This window comes from Heliangelus exortis, chromosome 1 (genome assembly GCF_036169615.1).
Source record: "Heliangelus exortis chromosome 1, bHelExo1.hap1, whole genome shotgun sequence".
NCBI classification, from domain to species: domain Eukaryota; kingdom Metazoa; phylum Chordata; class Aves; order Apodiformes; family Trochilidae; genus Heliangelus; species Heliangelus exortis.
The window spans coordinates 192,895,531-192,914,674 of NC_092422.1; positions in this window are offsets into that span (position 1 = coordinate 192,895,531).

Sequence of the window (19,144 nt, forward strand, 5' to 3'; positions counted from 1 at the left end):
AATCCATATAATAAGCTATCTGCATATTTTTGTTAGTTAGATTCTTTTTTTGGTGAGTAGAAAGGCTGCACTGATGAGAAACAACTATACAGGAAATTGAAAAGGAGATAATTGTCATTTCATATACAAAGTTCATGAAACCACCTCAAGATGAGCCAATTCAAAGACGATGGAGTAGCTCTAGGATGAATTTGGTCAGTATAAATTCAACCTAATTTGTCTTGAAATATTGCCTCTCTGATGAACTCTGCCTAAGAGTGATAGTAAAACAACAATAAATAATAATGATAATATCAAGCACACTGTAGAGAATCCCACTCATGTCAACACATGCAGTTCTGGAAGGCTACTTTTAACTTAGATGTGCAGATGAAAACATATTGGCCTGAACAATTTAAATTAATATATAAAAAAAAAAAAGTTTCTTAATAATTACAGAAAAAAAGGCATCTGATCATCAGACCTGAACAGTTCTCCCAGTGATGCACTAACCAGATCACAGCCCTCTGCAGCAGCTGTACTGGCTGTGCGTATCATTAGCACTAGTTTGAACTTGTTTATGTCAGTGAAGTAACATATAAGTTGAAAACAAATCAGGCTTATGCACTTCAGCAAAACTCTTATTGACTTTGAAGGAAGTTTTATCTGCGTACAGAAGGCGAGCTCAACTCAGCAATGAAAACAATACCCTGCCAGCTCCATGTATCAGCCCCTCACAAAGGAGGCAGGGAGAGCTTCCCAAGCTCCTTACCACAAAGAGTATAACGTCTGCAGAGATTAGGAACTGCTGAAGGCAGCTTCAAATCTCAGTTTGTTATATGCTTTTCTCTAGTCTTGCTGTAAGGCATTAAAAAAAAAAAAAAAAAAAAAAAAAAGGTGCTTCGTTGCACTGAGTGCACTTGCTGGAGCATAGGAAATGGTGCGTAGGATGTTTTACCAAAAGGAGAGCAATTTGGCCCAGCCTCCAAGGGAGTGCTATTGCCTGGTGAGCACAGCCCAGCCCAGGAGTCAGGGCACTTGGGTTTTATTCTTGGCTCTGCCACTAACTTCTTGCATGGCCTAGGGCAAGCAATGCAACCTTGAAATCCTGTTCACCCCAAAAAATAAGGATGATTATAGGAATTAGAAGGCAATTCATTAATGCATTAATTAACAGACGGCGGGATGTTTGAGACAAAGCTGTTCTGATTCACCCTGGCAGCCAGACAACTCCAGTCCTATCAGCACTACTACAGGGGCTCCAGTCCCCAGGGAGACCCTAGGAGCAGGACACGGGGAGGGCACAAGTAAAGAAAGAAGAGAAACCAGGCTCAGCAACTTGAAGTTGCCTTTTTTCTCATGCAGAGGGAACTGGGAGAAGAGCACAGATCTCCATAATTTGCAAAAAAGCCTGACCCACAAGGCCGCTTGGGTTAAGATTTATTTTTGTTGCCATTTAAATTAAGTATACAGGCAATCCTGAGGCCGTTTGGACCAGATCCAGAATGTGAAAGCACCCTGTTTGGAACAGGGTGGGAACTCTGTTTGCGTTCAGACACAGAGGAAACACTTTTAAGCTGCATCTATAAGGCAGATGCCAAGGACCTATACTGGAAGGTGCTGAGCATGCACTGGCTGGAGAGGGATTTGATTGCTCTCTATAAATACACTGCAGGGAGGGGAAGGTGGGCAAGCTCCACCGAGGGAAATGAGCTATTTAAGCAAAAGGACAATGTTGGCACAAGAACAAACTGGCCGTAAGGCTGGAAACTTGAAGATTTCTAAACATCAGAGGAGTGAAGTTCAGGAAAAGCCTTCCAGGCAGGGGGAGACAGGGCAAAAAATCTAATTGGAGGCACTGGCAGTAGGTTAACAGATGTGACCTAAGAACTGGTTGTTGGCAAGAGCAGGGGTGTGGTGGATCTCAGAGCAGAAGATGACCCTTCCAGGGACAGCTGAGAAGGGCCTTGCAGAACTGGGCTTTGCATTTACCACAATGCCACCAAAGTCAAGAGAGTTTTTTTGAGATTACAGCAGTCTGGAAGTGGGCAGAATTTGGTTTGGCATGGTGACGTCTTTTAGCCATATAATATTTGCTTTTTCTACAATTGTTCTGCTGCCACTGCTCAAGGTCTTCCTGGGAGAGGCAAGAAACACCAGGCTAAATGGAAAGCGTGAGAAACATTGTCACTGGGAAATGTGGCCAAGGCTTCTTCCTGAGTGCAAAGCTTCAGTCTGTTCTTCAATATGTGCTAAACCACTGGTGTTAAATCTTGGGTTTTGCTGTGGAAGGACAGGTTGTGCTATCAAAAGGTCTTCCTGCACTGGGAACACTATTCTGAAGGAGTGACGTGAAGACCAGGTTCTTTCTCATCAGTTATCAAATAGCTTTCTGAAACCTCAAGTAAGGACCTTGGTATGAAGACAGAACAGCAATAGTAACACTAGAGCAACAAATACAAATTCTTAATTTTTTATTTCTTATAATTTCTCAAGGGGATGCTCATTTCAGAGAAGTGCAGGTGGAGATGCTCAGTACCCCTTCAGGATCTACCTCTCAACAAATTAAGGGTCAGTAGAAACCTACCAGAATCAAAGTGGATCACTTTCATTTCAATAAAGAGGTGACAGGTAGAGCTGCTAATCTTCCCAATGATAGCCAACTGGCTGGTACCACAAAGCAACCTGCTGTAATACCTCCAGTCTCATCACTCAAGCATTTGTATAGAAGACATAAAAGGAAGAGATGTTTGAAATAAATTTTACACCCCAGTGCCACTTGCAGCGGTTGTTTCTGGGGTTGCTTTCCCTTCAATGAAAAATGTTCCAGAGCAATAATTCCCACTGGTTTTCCAGTCGAGACTGAAATGACTCCATCAGTGATGGTACACTGGAGCCTAGCAATGTGAAATTACTGTGCACTGCCTTCCCCTCCCAGCCACATTTATAATGTTTATTAGGAAAGCCAGCTGCTGGGACTGCAGTAAGTACCTCTGTTGTTGGTGTCTCTCTTCAATTGCCTTGGCTCATGATTCCTTCTCAGGCACCCAAGGGCAAGGTTATGGGGTTCATTCATAGTCAGCTATTATTATTATTATTACTATTATTATTATTATTCATTACTAATATTAATTATGCAGCATGTGGTAGTGCCTAGGAGCCCCAAACCATGGCCCAGACCGCAGAGCACCCAGCCCTTCACAGTTACTGAAGAAAAATATGTTCCCTGCACAAGAAAGTGCATGAGCTTGCAGTGGAATAACAGATGGAACAATTTGCTACCTAGAGGCCAAATTCAGCAGGGCATGAAAAAATGCATCTCCCTTTAAACACATCTTTACCTAATGAAACACATCTCTGCAAGCTAGAGTGAAATTCATCCCCTTCAAGGATAGAGAGGGCATAAAGACAGCATGGAGATGAAGGTGTAGGGAATTTTTTATATATATACTCTCAATAGATTTATTTGGTCCAGGACTGAAGAATTTGGTTTGTTTTCTGAATGAGAGGTTTTATCATTTGCGCTGCTGAAAACAACCCTATTTTGTGTTCCTCAGCCTGATGGTAGCATGAATCTCATGGTATCTCGCAGGGAGTGAGAGTTCCAGGGTTCCATGAAACCTTGGCCTCAGAAAAAGCCAGACAGCACACTTGCACTTCCATGCTTGTGGGGAAATACATTACAGTCACACTGCTCAAAGATCTAAAAAATGCTTAAAAAAGCCAAACCAGAGACTTCTTACTTGGTAGCATCTTCACGACATCCTCCCTATCACAGTGTGAAGGGATCACAAAGTAGCTTCCATATTGCTTTAAATGCAAGGTGTACAATCAGTCTGGATTCATGTATTTCATGATTTTCTGAGGATTTAGTCTATAACAATGAGAGAAAATGCATTTTGCAGGTAGCATTGCTCAATAAGCTACGACATCCCTGACTAGCCTGAAGAGCTGAACCCTGCCTGTCTCTGCAACAGACCTGCTGCATAAACTTGCCAAGCTACTTCATTTCTCGTTGCCTCAGTTTCCTCCTCTGTGAAGAGGGGATAAGCATAATTTATTGTAATTCCTGTGCAAATTGTTTTGAGATCTGCTGAGCCCTGTGATTTAAATGAGTGAATGAAGTTTGACACAACGAAGAATAGAAAATGGTACTCGCAACAGCACGTTCTCCTTTGCCTGCAATACCAAAGCTTGTTCTGCAATATAGCAACCTGTCACTTTAAGATTTATTTTAAAATTTATTTTAAAGTTTATTTTAAATATTAATTTAATTATTGCTTTAAAATGAAAGTGCCAGACATTTCAAGTCAGAGGAAGTCTGTTTATAAATGCCTTGAGGACTAGGAAGCTTTCAGCCCTTAAGAGACCAAGGGTCACTTGAAAGGTGCTTTGGCACCTCTTAATGAAGGGAGAGTGTGTTTTTACATCTTGCAATGGTTTAAATATAATTTTTTTTCTGCTTCTCTAGTGTGTAATTGAACATGTTTTCATGTAGAAAGTAAGATTTTCTGCTGCTTTTGGAAAGCTTTTTGAGAACTGCAGATGAACAATATGATTCAAACTTCGTAACTATTTATGAATAAATAGCAACATTCTGAAAACATTTTGAGCACAGATGAAGCCCACTGTTTCTGGCACTACCACACAGTAGCTTAAAATCTGGAAATAAGTCATACATTGTGAAGAAGAGGGTTCAGCTACAGAAAAATCTGAGACTAGTTGACCAGATTGTACTGATTATATCAGGGTGTAGGTGAGGATACTTTATATTTGCCATAAAGACTTTACAGAGTAATCAACAACAGCAGCAACAGGAAAATAATAATTTTTTTAAAAAAAAAAACAAAAACCAAGTAATCCTTTGAGCAAAGAATCTTGGCTATTTTCCTTCCTTTTTAGTGGATGAAAGTGATATCAACATAAGCCCCTTTTCCTTTTTAGTTCCATCAAGCAATAAACACCTTGGGCTACAGGTATAATTACTAAATAATGATAATAACAGATGGAAAGGGATATCCACCTGCCTTACATGGAGAATTAAGTATTATGTTGAGCACATTATAATAGTAATATCCTTAATATAATAACATCTACTATTTTACCCAGAACACCTGTAAGGGACCTAGTAATAAGCAAAGCTCTTGTTTAAATAGAAAATTTAGCCTCTTTTAGCTCCTCATGTAAATAGAGTGAAAAAGGCTTCTCTTGGAGATTAAGTCATTGCCTGATTCAGATTTGGACTTCAGATTCCTCAAGTGTCAACAATTTCAAAGCAAACAATATATATTGTTTCACAGCTGGGAAAACCAAAGCACAGCAGGGTGAGGGGATGCCCAACACCAGCACCCTGCCTTTTGGGTCCTACTGCATCTGAAGGTGCAGGTGTCTTCTGATAAATTCACCAGGTTGGTAGCAGTGAGTCCAAGTCCCTCTCCTCACAGACATTAACTTCCAGGGTAATGGGAGTTCTTGGATGTTCCGCAGAAGGCTAAGGGAGGACTTCCCATCCAGGAAAACTATTGGTGCATTGTCACAACCTAATCCTGCCCACATTTCACTCTGTCTAGTCAACTTAGAGTGGAAGAGCTACAGCTGATGAAAAAATTGTTGCAGGTGGTCTTGGTTCCCCCTTACGCACACTGTGGTTGAGCTCCTTTTCAGAGCAAAAATGCAGCGCAGTGGATCTGTTGCACTACCAAAATTTAGGTGACTGTCTGACCTACCTAGTACTCTACACTCAGGGTCTAGCAAACAGAAAGGCTTCTTCAAAGATTATTTCTAGGACAAAGAAACCCAGAGAAAAGTACTTTTTGCAATGTTTATAGGCAGAGCCTTAGGAGACCAACTAACTTAAGTAGCTTAGCTGAGTGCTTAGAGTTATGAGCCTCTATGAGAGGGAAGCTTGTGTTTAAAGGAAGAGACCTCTCTCATTCAGAGAATTAATCCAGCCACAAGTGGAGGCTGCCTCAATAGCCAAAAATAATGTGTTTTTCTGGGGGTAAAATTCTACCATCTGAGAATCTTTTAATTAAACATGTACATACTAAAACGAAATGGGTGTCTCAAAAGGTCAAAAAAGGAAAAAAAAACCTAACCCAAAACACAAGGACACACTGCAAATCAAACCACAGGAACCTCAAAGAGAGAACCAATAGTCACAGCATCACCCAAATTCCAGTTGCATCTCATTAGAGCTTTCCTACACAAGGACATGCAGGAAAATTAAGGCAAGTCAGCTAACTACAGGTGTGAAGTCAGTGCCCATATATTAAAGCACATGTGCATGTTCTTATTCAGGATTAAAATGTCTTTAGTGCTTAATCTTCAGAGGAGGATTAAGCTACAGTAATGCAAGGTGAGTTTATTCCTGAATGAGAGTATTCCCACAAGAGCAAAATGTTTTTTGCTGGTGCACATTGGCTTCATACCCTTGCACACTCACCTTCCTGAGGGCCCCTGCAAACACATAACCTGGGAACACTTGGCTGCAAAGAGCCAACCAAGGGTGAGCTGAGCTGCCACCAGTGTGAGGATCAGGGCTGGGCCATGTTGAAGTTAGCCCTAGAGCTGGTTTGCTTTGTAGTTTTCAAGCCTAGCTGTAGGAAGGACTTTCTTTTCAAATCATCACGTGTGACCCTGTGGCAATGTACACCCAACTGTGTACTCATGTAAAAAAAAAAAAACATGCTGGGCTTTGCATAAATCCAAAACCATTCCTTTTGTGCAACTCAGTGAAGCTGAGGTGGCTTCTCTGGCTTTTCTTTCTGAGTGTTTTACTCTGCCATCTCTCGTGGTGCAGCCACCTCTGTCTACATAGAAAACATCTACAGAAAAATCAAGAAGAACCATGAAAATTTTACTTTCACTCTTTCTCGTTTCGTTATTTTTCTCATTTCACTCCCATGTAATTGTGGTAAAGTGTAGCTAATCTTTAATGTACTCTGGGTCTGGAGCAGCTCTGGGTAAAAGCAGTGCATGTTGGTGAAAACCTGAACAGTTTGTTAAGGGAAGGAGTAGACAAGGTGACTGGAAGACACAACAAGAAACCAAATTTGATAAATAAAAAATTCCATCTGTTTAACCTCACAGGAAAGTTGTGCATACTGAAAGCATGTTTTTTTCCATGGATGTTTCTTTCCATGCATGAAAAACATGAATCCCCTCACTCAAAGACAAGAGCAATCTGCATTTCTTCTCCATATCTATGTCATGCACAGCTTAATCTTGAACCAAGCCACAACAGTGAGTGGCCACCTGTAGCTTGGCCCAAAATTTAAGCATCTATTTTCATTTCCCAGGAGGAGAAACTGAGGCCCACAGCAAGGATGAAAGGCAGGACAAAGATGCCACAAAAATTTTGAAACAGGATTTGGAGAAAAAAACAGCTTTAACCACACCAGGAACTGAGATGCAGTTCCCCATCATCAGGGCAGGAGTTGCAGCCAGTAGGACACATCCTCTCAGCCACCCTTTGCTGTGTGCTGGTGCCCCAAATTTTCTGGCAACTGCAGGGATACAACCTGCAGCTCTTAGCCCTGTAATCTACAGTGCAAGGCAAGCTGGGACCTCCCCCAGGTCAAACAGCCACCAATCCTTTCTTTCACTGCAGAGCAACCACAGCTGTGTTCTTTGGCTTCACTGAGAAAGATTTCGGTTTTACCACACACACCCATCACAGCAGGGGAACAGCAGATAAACCTTTCTGCCCAGGCAAGTGCTTCATCAAGCTCTGTCTGCCCTCCCTTCGTGGCTGTGTCACAAGCAGGAGGGTTTTCATGGGTGGCTTTGCTGTAAGAAAGGTGGCACTCTTGTCCTGGGTCTTGTCCTGGACTCCTTTTGCCTCCTTGAAAGCAAAGTTCACCGGCACAGGAGGGAAAAAACACTTTTCTGTAGCTGATGGTGGTAGAGGCATGAAGAAACACAGCTGAGATTTGCAAACTACCCAATGACTTGTGTGTTTGCTGGATAGGGAACTCAGCTCCATCCCTTAGCCCTAAGTGCCCACCTGCAGCACCTGAATTACAAAAGGACCATTCCCACTGCCACAGTCAGTTGGCACAGACAAGTGGAGTCCTTCAGTCCCTTCAGTGCCTGCATGAATCCCAGGACCTACCTGCTCCTTCCTACTGGAAACCAGAAGTTCTTGGTTTAAGCACCTTATGTACTTAAATTTTGCTGAAACTCATTTCTGCTGGATGGGACTTGAGCCCTTTTACCTGTTTTCAAGGTCCTGCACTGAAGCAGGAAGCAGCTAAGGCTTGGCTGTTTCTAAGGGAATGTTCATCAGAATAAATATCCATCTTCACTTCTGGTCTCACCAGGTCATGCTGATAAACAGCAGCAACCAGGACATAGCAAGCCCCTAAGGAAAAAACACAACATGAAGCAGTTCCTGCCAAAAGGAGGGTACAGGCAACATGGCTGATGACAAAATCATACAACGACCCGAAGTGTAACCACATAGTTGGGTTTTGGGTTTTTTTACATCAGGCTACTGGCTATGTCTTTACACATGGTACAACAACAGAAACAGTGCTAATCAAGACAAACCCTGGGGTCACCTACTGTGATAGCATCACTGAGGTTTGAACCTCAATCATTTTCATGTATAGGAGGTTCCATTGCCACTTGGGTCTAGCAGTGTTTTACCTTGTTTATGCAGAGATCCATGAGGAAGAACTTTAGACTCCCATGCCACCATGGTCAGCATCATCAGTATCAGGACATCTGTACATGCTGGTAGAGTGGGAAGTCCAACATCCTGTGCTGTCAGCTCAGAGCAGCAACACTGTGCTTTTGAGTCTTGAATTTAATGATGGGGAAAAGTGGAGTCTGCAGCCCCTTGGAGCTGAGAACAAGCACTGTACAGAACCCACCTCCAGTCCTCAGAGGCAGAAACAAGGCACAAACGGGCCTTGCTGGTGCCAAGAATGTCCAAAACGACATCTAGTAAAAGCAACTGAAAAGATTGCAGAGACTTTCTGGAATGACCCATTAACATTTTTATGATGAAATGTAGGTGTGACAGGTCCAAACCATCTCCTCTCACCTCCTTAGTGTGGCAGTGGCCGCAACACCTGCGGACGCAATACTGCGCATAGCAACATCCTCCCCCTGCCAAGAGACACGAAGCTGTGTTGATGGAAATATGAAAATAACCACACCTTAAGTGGATCTGGGTAAAAACGGGGAAATTGCACCTTTCAGTCTTCTTGCATGGTGAATATTTGCAACAGGGGGAGGGAAAAACACATGTGGAAGTTCACAGCCTCCTCATGAGCTCCAATTAGTCAGAAAGTCTCCTAGGTTGGCTGCATGATGGCTGACATTGAAAACCAAGAGAATATTGGTGAGGAGAAGAAAGCAGAAAAGTTGAGGTCTCTGGGTCTTTCATTTAGTTAAAAACAGTTTACTGGACTCAGTGAGAGGGTAACTGGTTGAGATGCACCAGCCTGGGATATAGAATCAGTACCAAATGATCTGCAGGTCCATTGCAGCAATAAAATTCTGGGACTGAGATTTTGCCTCATCCTGTGAGGAGACCAAATGAGAAAGATGGCACAGATTTGGAGATTAGGCCAGCTTGTGATGATGCTGAGTGCCTGGGTGGGAATTGAAGAGATGTGATGCGTCACCCAGGCTGGAGGGAATGAAAAGGGGTGGGGGCTGGGGGAGGGGGTTGTTCATATAAGCAGTGATCCCATTTTGTTTCCTTTCAGTTTCATTGCAATTAAGGCTCCTAATTGAAACCAGTTTTATCCAAGGTTTACTGTCGTGGTTGTTTTCTTTCTCTGCTGTTAAATGCAGGTGTTCCACAGAGCAGGAAGTTGGCACGAAAGGGTAAAATTTCCAAGGCTCTGCCTGTACCATTCATAAATTAATGCCTGAAGAAATCAGGGTTGTGATGAGCCCAGCTGTACAGAGGAGGCTGGCTGGGAGGGGAAGACAAGTGAGAGAGGAAGAAGGGGTGGGAAAAGAATTTTTGTCACTGCCCATGGATGGAACTACTGCAGTGAAGACGTAAGGAATGAAAGTCAAGTACAAGCAGCCTTGATCCACTGCAGGGTTTGACAGTCTTGGCCCAGTCCTGCCTTGGTGAAGTAAGGAGAAAATTTCTGCTGGGTTTCTGTGTGGGATAGACTTAACCTCCATCATTTTGTGTTGGATCTCTGCAGAGAAAAGCTGGTCCAGATGAAGGAGGACCTCCAGGGAGCTGTTTACCAGCCTAGAGGTGGGCTGCAACTCTGTTCACACCACTTTGCTGATGTGGAGTGAGTGAAACATAAACCAAAACAATATTAAAATCATAGCGAGCTTACAGAGCCATGGGTGTGTGTGTGATGCTTTGCAGACAAATAAAAATCTGAAGGAAAAATATAATTTTTCTTTTTTAAACCCAAATAAAATACCTTCACAGAGGCCTGCATTTACAGCAGAAACTCTTGGAATACAGATTTTATGTAGGAACTTGACTACATCATTACAGACTCTTCCTTAATCTTCCTCAGTACTTGAAATTCAATTTAATAGTGCTTAGGGATGAAAAAAACAGTAATATATTTATGGACAGTGAACCTGGCAAACCCGTTTCCAGATCAGGAGAGGATTTTGGACATTAACATGGCATGGGGTGAGCACAAGTCCATGGAGCATCCTCCTTCAGTTTTGACATTATTTACTCCTGGAGGAAAGCAGGAAAATAAAAATGAGTCCTTAAGCCTATGAAGCAGCTTCAGAGCAGGGACACAAGGTGTGGAAAGGTATTTCCAGCTGCTCAAAAATCAGTCTTATGGATGCAAAAGGGCTGTGGGCTGGTGATGAAAAAAAAAAAAAAAAGGCTCCTAATGCAGAGATCAGCTTGGTGTCTAGAGCCCCATCCTGCTCTGCAGCTGTTTCTTTCCCTCTAGAGCCTTGGATGCTGAGGTGGCTCTACCAAAAAAACAGTGTCCAGCCTTCATCTCAGATGAACCACCACATCTCGGTCATTAGATCCAACCACCCCTCCTTAAGAGGTGAAGAAAAGCACCAAAGCAAAACATGAACACCTTTGCTAGGAAATAGGTCGGCAAGCTTTGGTTTTTAACCACAAGGATGATCATCTTCCTATCTCATCACAGCTCTCTGCCTTGCACCCACTCCAGCAGTTGCTCACAGGGCAGGGGCAGCCCTGGTTACCTGTGCCAAGCCCAGCACCATGCTCTGCAGCAGCTCACAGCCCCATCTTGGTTATGTACAAATCAAGCCCTCCTCGATTCAGCAGAGCCTTTCAGTTGCACTCTGGGCAGCAGGCAAATGGGATGGAAACGTGTTTATACCACACAGAATTAAGCTGTGCATCAGTCAGGTGCTGTTTTTCAGAGGAGGAGAGCAATGTCACAGGGTTAACCACCAACGGAAGCTGAAGCTTCAACAGCCTTTATTAGCTCAGCAAGTGCTCCTAACCACACTCTTCCTAGTTGCAGAAGAGGCGTCTTCTTTCATGAGCCTCCTCTTGGGCTGTGGAGGTGATATTTACCAAATAAAAACTGTTGCTGCACCTGTGTAGTTCTCATGTGGCTTTCACGATGTCATGGGTTAACTTGTTCTTCTCAGGGGCTGTTTTAGGACTCATCCTTGTGTTTCATTTGGGTTTGAAAGAACATTCCTAGTGGCACCTCAGCTTCCTTCCCTACACTTCTTAGGAAGGTTCTTGGCTGGGCAGAGCATGAGGGGTGCACAGGATGGTGGGTAGGTGGGAAAGGGAGTGGAAATGCCTCCAGATCTGGGCATAGTTTCTCAGCTGCCTTGACTCTGGTGTGGTGAGACATACATAGAAGAAACGTCTTCAAGGAGTGAAAATTTTTCTTTGGTATCATCACCCTGTGAGGGTCTGAGCATCACTGAGGTCAATGCCAACCTCCCATTGATAGGGAGGAGAGGGAGGTGTGGGGTTGCATGGAGGGGGTGTCTGGGGAGGTCTTTCAAATTCATGAAGACACTAAGTAAGCAACTTTGCAACTCCACACATCCTTCTGTAGGGGCAGCACCCAACCTTATCTGTCTCCAGGTCCCTTGCTCCTCATTCCTGCTTTGGTGCTGCTTTTGGAAGGAGGCATGGGACAGACTGCTTTTTTCAAGCAGTCCAAATTGCTGCCTGGTTCACATTACACCAGCCCTGGAAGCTGCACAGGCAGAGTTGGGGTTAGCAGCAGGAGGAGGAGAAAGGACAAGGAGTCCAGTGTCACACTGTGACACTTCTCTGGAGAATCATGACTCTATCAAGCTTTGTCGTTGTCCACCTAAGCAGAAGTGGTAAATACACTCCATACATACACTCAATGCATTCCCATAAGTGGTGATGGGAGAGACATTCCATGGGCCAGGTCTCCCATGTCCAAGGTGTCATTGAGAAAACCCTTTTGAGTGTAAATTAAACCTCAGAAGAGTATAGGGTGCTGCAAGGTGGTAAACCCCAGCTTCAGTAAATCCCTGCAGTAAAGCCTCTCCCACTGATGTGATTCCTCATATCCAAGGTTCCTGCTGCATGCATACCAGACCAGCCCTACCAGCAACACCTGGGAGGCAAAAATACACAGCAGGACAGAAGCTGCAGTGTTGGTCTTCAGAGATGAGAGTGAGAGACCTTTGCTGATAGCTCAACTGGGTCTAATGAGCAGCTAGAGAAATTCATAGAAGAAAAAACACCAAGGGCCACCAAATCCAAAGGCAGCCCCTCTGGTTCAGAGGCAAATCCCTGACACCTGGGCAAGTGTTTGAGGTATCACTAAATGATTATTCTCAGCCTTTTTGCAAGGTATCTATTGTTTGGCAATGTTAGCCACAGCACTCTTCTCCTCAGTACCCATTCTTCTCATCTAAAGGAACAGTGATGAATTGTGAGTCTCACATTCAGCATTCAAGGCTTCATGTCTCTGACCTGAATTCCTTTCTGTCCTTAAAGTAACCAGCATATAACTCAATACTGTTACAATTTCAAGCAGAAAGACTGAGATGATGGTGGCCATTTCAAACACTGAAAAGTGAGGGAATCCATATCCACAACTCCGAGATTACCTCAAGAAAAATGTGAGATTTTACCAGTTATGTTTTCTCTTTTATTTCCTTTCAGATCCAGAGCACTTAGGGAGCTGTGTAATTAAACTCATCTTCACCCCTCTGAGAGATGGAAACAGGCTCTTCAAATAAACCATCTCTTCTTTAGGAATCATAGAGGCTGGTGCTGTGGAAATGTCTCCTCAGACATCCAGAGGACCGAATGATGTCAGAGGTGAAGGATACTTGTATTGGCAGAAGACAGCATCAGAGAGGAAAAGAGAAAAAAATAGCAGCCTGCATGCTGCCCCAAGCTTGTCTGATCCATTTCTTGAGGCCACCAAGGAAAAACAAAGGGAAAAGTGTTTCTTGCAAACAGTTCTCTCCTTTCCCCATATAGAGAGTCTGAAGTCATTGCTGGATGAATGTTACAGCAAAAAGAGCAAGACTCTTAAATCAGGTTATAGTTCCTGTTTTCCTTCACCAGGTGACTAATTAGTCCCAGACAGGGCTAGTTACATTTCCCCAGGTGGGAAAGGTCCACATAGGAAAACTTGTGGCAAATCCTTGTTCTTCAGAACTGCACTCAGCTGCCTTACCATGAGCAGCTTCTCTCACTCCCATCAGGTTCTACCTCCTTCATCTTCCCACTTTGGCAATACCCAAACCATGAAAGCCCAGTCTACTTATTTCCCCAGCCCTGACTTACTCTACCAACCCCAGTCTCAATGTTCAGGGAGGTAAAAGTCCAATGAACATTAACTACAAATATAAAAAATATATTTTATCTTGTCATTCAGGATTGTGCCCGGTGGCCAAGAGGGCCTCAATATGTAGGTCTTAAAGTTGCTTTTTATAACATCAGCCTTGGAAAAAACACCATACTGCTTTGGGGAGCAAAGGGTTATGACAAGGTATAGGAGAAAAGGACACATGGCCAGATGCTGTTCCCTGGACCCCATGAGGGTAGGAGGTGTAACCAAGGAAGGTGTGACAGTATTCCAGCATTCAAAGACTATAAACAAAACCTTAAGAAACTCATTTCAGACAAATGAATTTTTCTTTTTACTTTGGAAATTAAATGTTTAGTCACTCATCAACATAAAACCTCTAAATTTTAATTGTCTATATCATTCTGTGAAAGCACATTGAAAATCTACCAAGATTATAAATAGGATTGCTCATTTAACAACCACTTTGATGTCTAAAATGACGTCCACATTGCTACTCCTCTTGTCTACCTGTCTGTATTTTTGAGATTGTCTCTGTTTAGACCAGCATTCCTGGGCTGTTAGTGAGATAGATGTAAATGAGCTATGATGAAAGATTAATTATTTTTCATTGGAGGAAGTTTCTTAGCATGTGCAAAAAAAAAAAAAAAAAAAAAAAAAAAAAAAAATTAGAAAAGTTTTCTATCTCATGAACACCCCAGAGTAGATAAAGTAGATCATAACATCAGTTGAAAGGTCAAGTCCTCCCAACTTCCCTCTGAAAAATAAATCTGATCTTTTAATCATGGTCTCCATGGTTAGGTGCCACAGAACTTGAATATAGTCCTAATGATCTCCAAACTTTCTACTGGGATGCTGAGTTTGGCTACTGAAGGCACTTCACAGTACAAATGGCTCAGGGTGTGGAGATAAGGGTGATGCAAATCATTCCATGTTTCTTGTCTTGAAGTTTATAGGCATGCACAGAAGGTGGTCTGAATGTGGCACCCAGGGCCTCTGTGTGTCCTTGTGTGTGTAGCTCACCCCTGGAAACAAGAGTCCTTTAGTCATATTCTGAATCTGAGGCATCCAGATTTTTTGTCAAAAGTCTTATTAGGCCCTGGTGAAAACCCAGCCTTGGGCTGGCAGGTGGGGTGTGAGGGATGCTGGCAAGAACTGGCTGGGCAAGGTAGCTGAGAAAGAGCCCACACACATCTCGGATGACTTAGACAAGAACCATCCATCCCTCATGATCATAATTCCTGAGCTTGCATCCAAATTCAATGTGTGGGACCTGAAAAACTCCCATCATGGAGTGGGGCTGAGTGCAGATAAACTCCTAGACCTGTTGCCAGTACACTGGAAGGCTAATTAAATGAATATGACTTTCAGTAACTTCCAAGCTAAACAATTTGCCAAAGCATTCAAACTTGTTGAAAATTGGAAGTGTTTTGCCTGTATTGGCTCCACACTCAGGCATCACAGGATGGTTAGTTCTACCAATAATTCATGTTCGTGCATGTTTTAATGACAACTGAAATACCCTGGCATTTCTGGGCTAGCATGTGTGCTATGATCTATGAGCCTACACTCCCTCTACCTTCACTTTGAACTGAACTGCTTTATTAAGCAACCCCACTACCCACCACTATCTAACATGACAAGACCTGTGAAGTTTCCTTGTACAGTGCTGCCTTTGAATCCCTTCCAAGACCCAACCAGTAGCACCAGTATTCAGACATTGTAGGATGATACCCAGAGCCAATGAACTTAAACTTCCTTTGGGAATCTTGAAGAAACCCAAGGAGCCTGGGTTTTTTTTTTACAAAGCCAATGAGAACCAATTGACACACACACTGCAATCATCAGGACATGGAGTTAGAAAGATGAGTATCTTCAATAAAAATCTTTTTTACACCTACTTACTTCCCCAGGAGAGAAAGTTGTCTGTCCTAGAGAAGCAGAACCAGGCACTCTGTAAAGAGAAATATAGCAAAAATAAGTTCCTCTGCCTTATCTGTACTGCACATGATGCTGCTTCAAAAGCCTGTTTCTAAGGCTTTTTTTTCCCTGATATTTACTCTTTCATTGTTACAAAGTGAGTAAGATATAGAGCCTTAGCTACCCAGGGTCAGATCCACAAATGAGTTCCTGCATTTCAAGTGGCATTAGATATTCAAGCAGGAATTTGGAATGAGATTTAGTTCACAGATAAAGGTATCCAAATTTAAGTGTTTACACATTGACCTGTGAAGCCCCACTGGGGTTGATGGGGGTCCAGTAACGTTATCACTGGCCTCTAAAATTTTACTCTGCTCACCATAAAGCAGAGACTTTCACTTGGCCCATCAATTCCTGAGAGCAGTGACAGAACTTTCCAGGAGCTTCATCCAGTTGGCCACATAGGAAGACTTGGTACCTGGACTGAAACCCTAGAGTATTCGTACCATTTGCACCAGTTTGTCAGATACCTGCATCTGCAGAAGAGCTCTGGTCTTCTGAGAACATTAGGAGGCAAGACAATGTGGCCTTGAGCACCTCAGAGGACACTGAGCCCTTATGTGTGGAAAGTGAATGGTGCAGAGGAGGCAAAACTGTTTCGCACCAGGGGACAGAAAAAGTCTCTATGGTTTTGTGCCATTCACACTAAGGGCCAGGGTCTATTTATTTTCAAAGACATATCCTTTGAGGGTGACCTTTTGACTCACAGGCCTCCAAATCTACCAGATGACTGCTTAGTGTATCAGTTGCACAAGCTTCTTGCACTTTACTGTTAAGATGAAACAGTAGAACTGAAACACAACAGAAAGAAATAAAAAAGAAGAAAAGGAAGGAAAAAAAAAATCCAAACAAAAAACCCAAACCAAACAAACAAAAAAACCTCAACAATCTACATGCTTATCAGTCTGATCTAATGTCCTCTCATCTTGGGATGAAAGGGCAAGGACAGCTTTGCTTCTTCTGACCTCCAAACAAATATTCTTTATGCATTTGTTTGCACATATGTATGTATTTATACTACAGCACTTCATAGCAAACTAAAATGGTTCCTGGCCAAAGTATGCACAATGTTTTTCACTCATGTCTCTGAATAGCTCCCAGAAATGTCTGGACAGAGACAGACAAAGTTTAGAGCAACACCTACTCCTTGTGTTTTGCTGGATCCTAGTGAACACAAAACAGGATGCAGAATTGGCAAGAGTCAGCAAAGCAGGATCTCTAGCTGTGTTTTAACATCTACCAAAGTTGCCATGGGATCTCTTCTCTTCAGCTCCTCTTTCTTTTTTGCTGCTGATTCTCCTAGAAAATGCCAAGGATGTGCACTCTGCCATGTGCCAGGGACTGATCCCCAGGTGCCAACATTAGGGACTTTTGCTTTGTCTGGTCTCCTTTGTCCAGGCTTCTTTCCTGTGCAAGTAAATGCACGTGGGTTTCCATGAACATCCAAGTCTCCCCCTGATCTGGGATCATGCTATGGCCATGGCATCCATCCAGCCCCAAGAGCACAGAATTTCTCCTGAGTTCAGTACTTTAGGTTCATACCTATATAATCAGATAGAAAAAAAATCCCAGGAACGAGGTCTTACTAAATGAATTAACATACAGCTGTCTCCTTCCAGCCAACACCCCCAAGCCACTGTAGTCTAATTCCCTTCATGTCCCACACTGGTGTGTTTATACCAGCAAATCTGCTACGGTAGGTGTGAGGGAGGCAGAGAGCAGGCAAAGGGTTTTATTACTTTAGCTATTCCAAGATAATTAAGCAGGGCAACTTTTGGGTGTAACCAAGGACTAAGCCCCCTTTTATTGCTCTGACAGAGTAAAGAGGCCATAAAAGACATTTAAATTACCATTACCCTCAACAGTGAAATTCAGATTCAGTCCAGGAGAAATTCTATTCATTTAAGACTCACTGAATGCAGAGGAGCTGTGATTTAGTCCTCCATTTCACAGCCTGGGAGAATACAACCTTATCAAAACAAGACTCTTCAGTAAGCCATTGCTGTAGCCTTTGAAAACACAGAGAGGGGACCCTCAGACACATGTCAGGAGGTGGCTGCAATGAAGGAGATGAAGATTGCTTGTACCTGCAGAGAGCAGGGACATCCTGGGTTGTACTGGGAGGGGGTCTCCTTTCACCTGTCCGAACCATTAACATCTTCTCAGGTCTTTTCTCAGGTCATCCTAAACTATTCCCTTCTCCTTGGCTCAAACCTTCCAGTGGGATTTGCAGATGCTCAGCTCTGGCTGGCTCAGCTCTTAGGCTGCAAGTTTGCTCACAGTCTAGTCCCTGCAGTTACTTGAGCAAAGATAGACTGTATCACTGAATCTTCAGCATTCTCTTTATCTGTTATTTAAAATGGTAAGGCTTACCAGGGAGATGAATACAGGAACAGAGGAGTTGAAAGCTTTTATATCAGTCCTGTGCAAACAAAGTTAATGTGTCTTCCTTGTGCGCAAAGATTAACTGTGATTAAGTGCTCCAATATGAAAAACGAAGACAGAAAAATAGAAAAGTGTTGCAGTGCTTAGCCATCCTTCTTAAAATAACTACCATTGTGTTAGGCTTAAAAGGCATTTGCTAAAGATTTTGTGAAGAATTAAGCTTATTTGTTATTCTTTTAAGATAGAAACACGAGTAAAGGAAAAGCTGTTAGTCAACATTGTCTTAGAAGATAAAGGTTTCTAGATAAGAGCATATATGGGTCAATAGAAGCTTCAGTAAATATCTTTCTTGATTGACAGGTCTCTTGAGGGTTTTTTAGCTGGTTTAATGTCACCTTCTTTTTCTTTTTTTTTTTTTTTCCTTTTTTTTTTTTTTTGAATACTCTTCCAGTAGTACTAGCTGATGGAGGCAAGCAAGTTAGGTCACATTTATATTTGACCAATGGTGACACCAGGAAACCAGTGAAAACCAACCTAAGGGATGATGTTTGCACCATGTCAGCCTAATTCAGGCATCCTATCAAGAGGTCCAACTAAATGAATGAGACAGCATCAGTCCAGGTAGCTGCTTCAGATTATGGATGTCTGCAGCAGGGGAGACTTTTCTCTGATTAAACTAAATTTATTTGAAATCAGCCCTCAGATCATGTGTAGAAAATAGGTGTGCATTGCAAACCCTGGGCCTTGGACTCAGTCAGGGGACTGGGCATCAGTGCTCTGAGCTTTTTGTCAGCAAGGTGTAGCTGTCATATGTTAAAAATTGCAAGCCTACCTAGAAGTCCTAAGGCACAATATAAAATTTAAAGATCTAATTTCCCTGCTGTGGCTAAGGTTGTTTTTTTTTTCCAGTTTCCATACAGCCGCAAAGATTAAAAACAACTTACATTACACTGAAAAAAAAAAAAAAAAAAAAAAAAAGATTCTGAGATGATAGACTCGTTCCAGCAGCTGTGTATTTATATAGGATTCAAAGC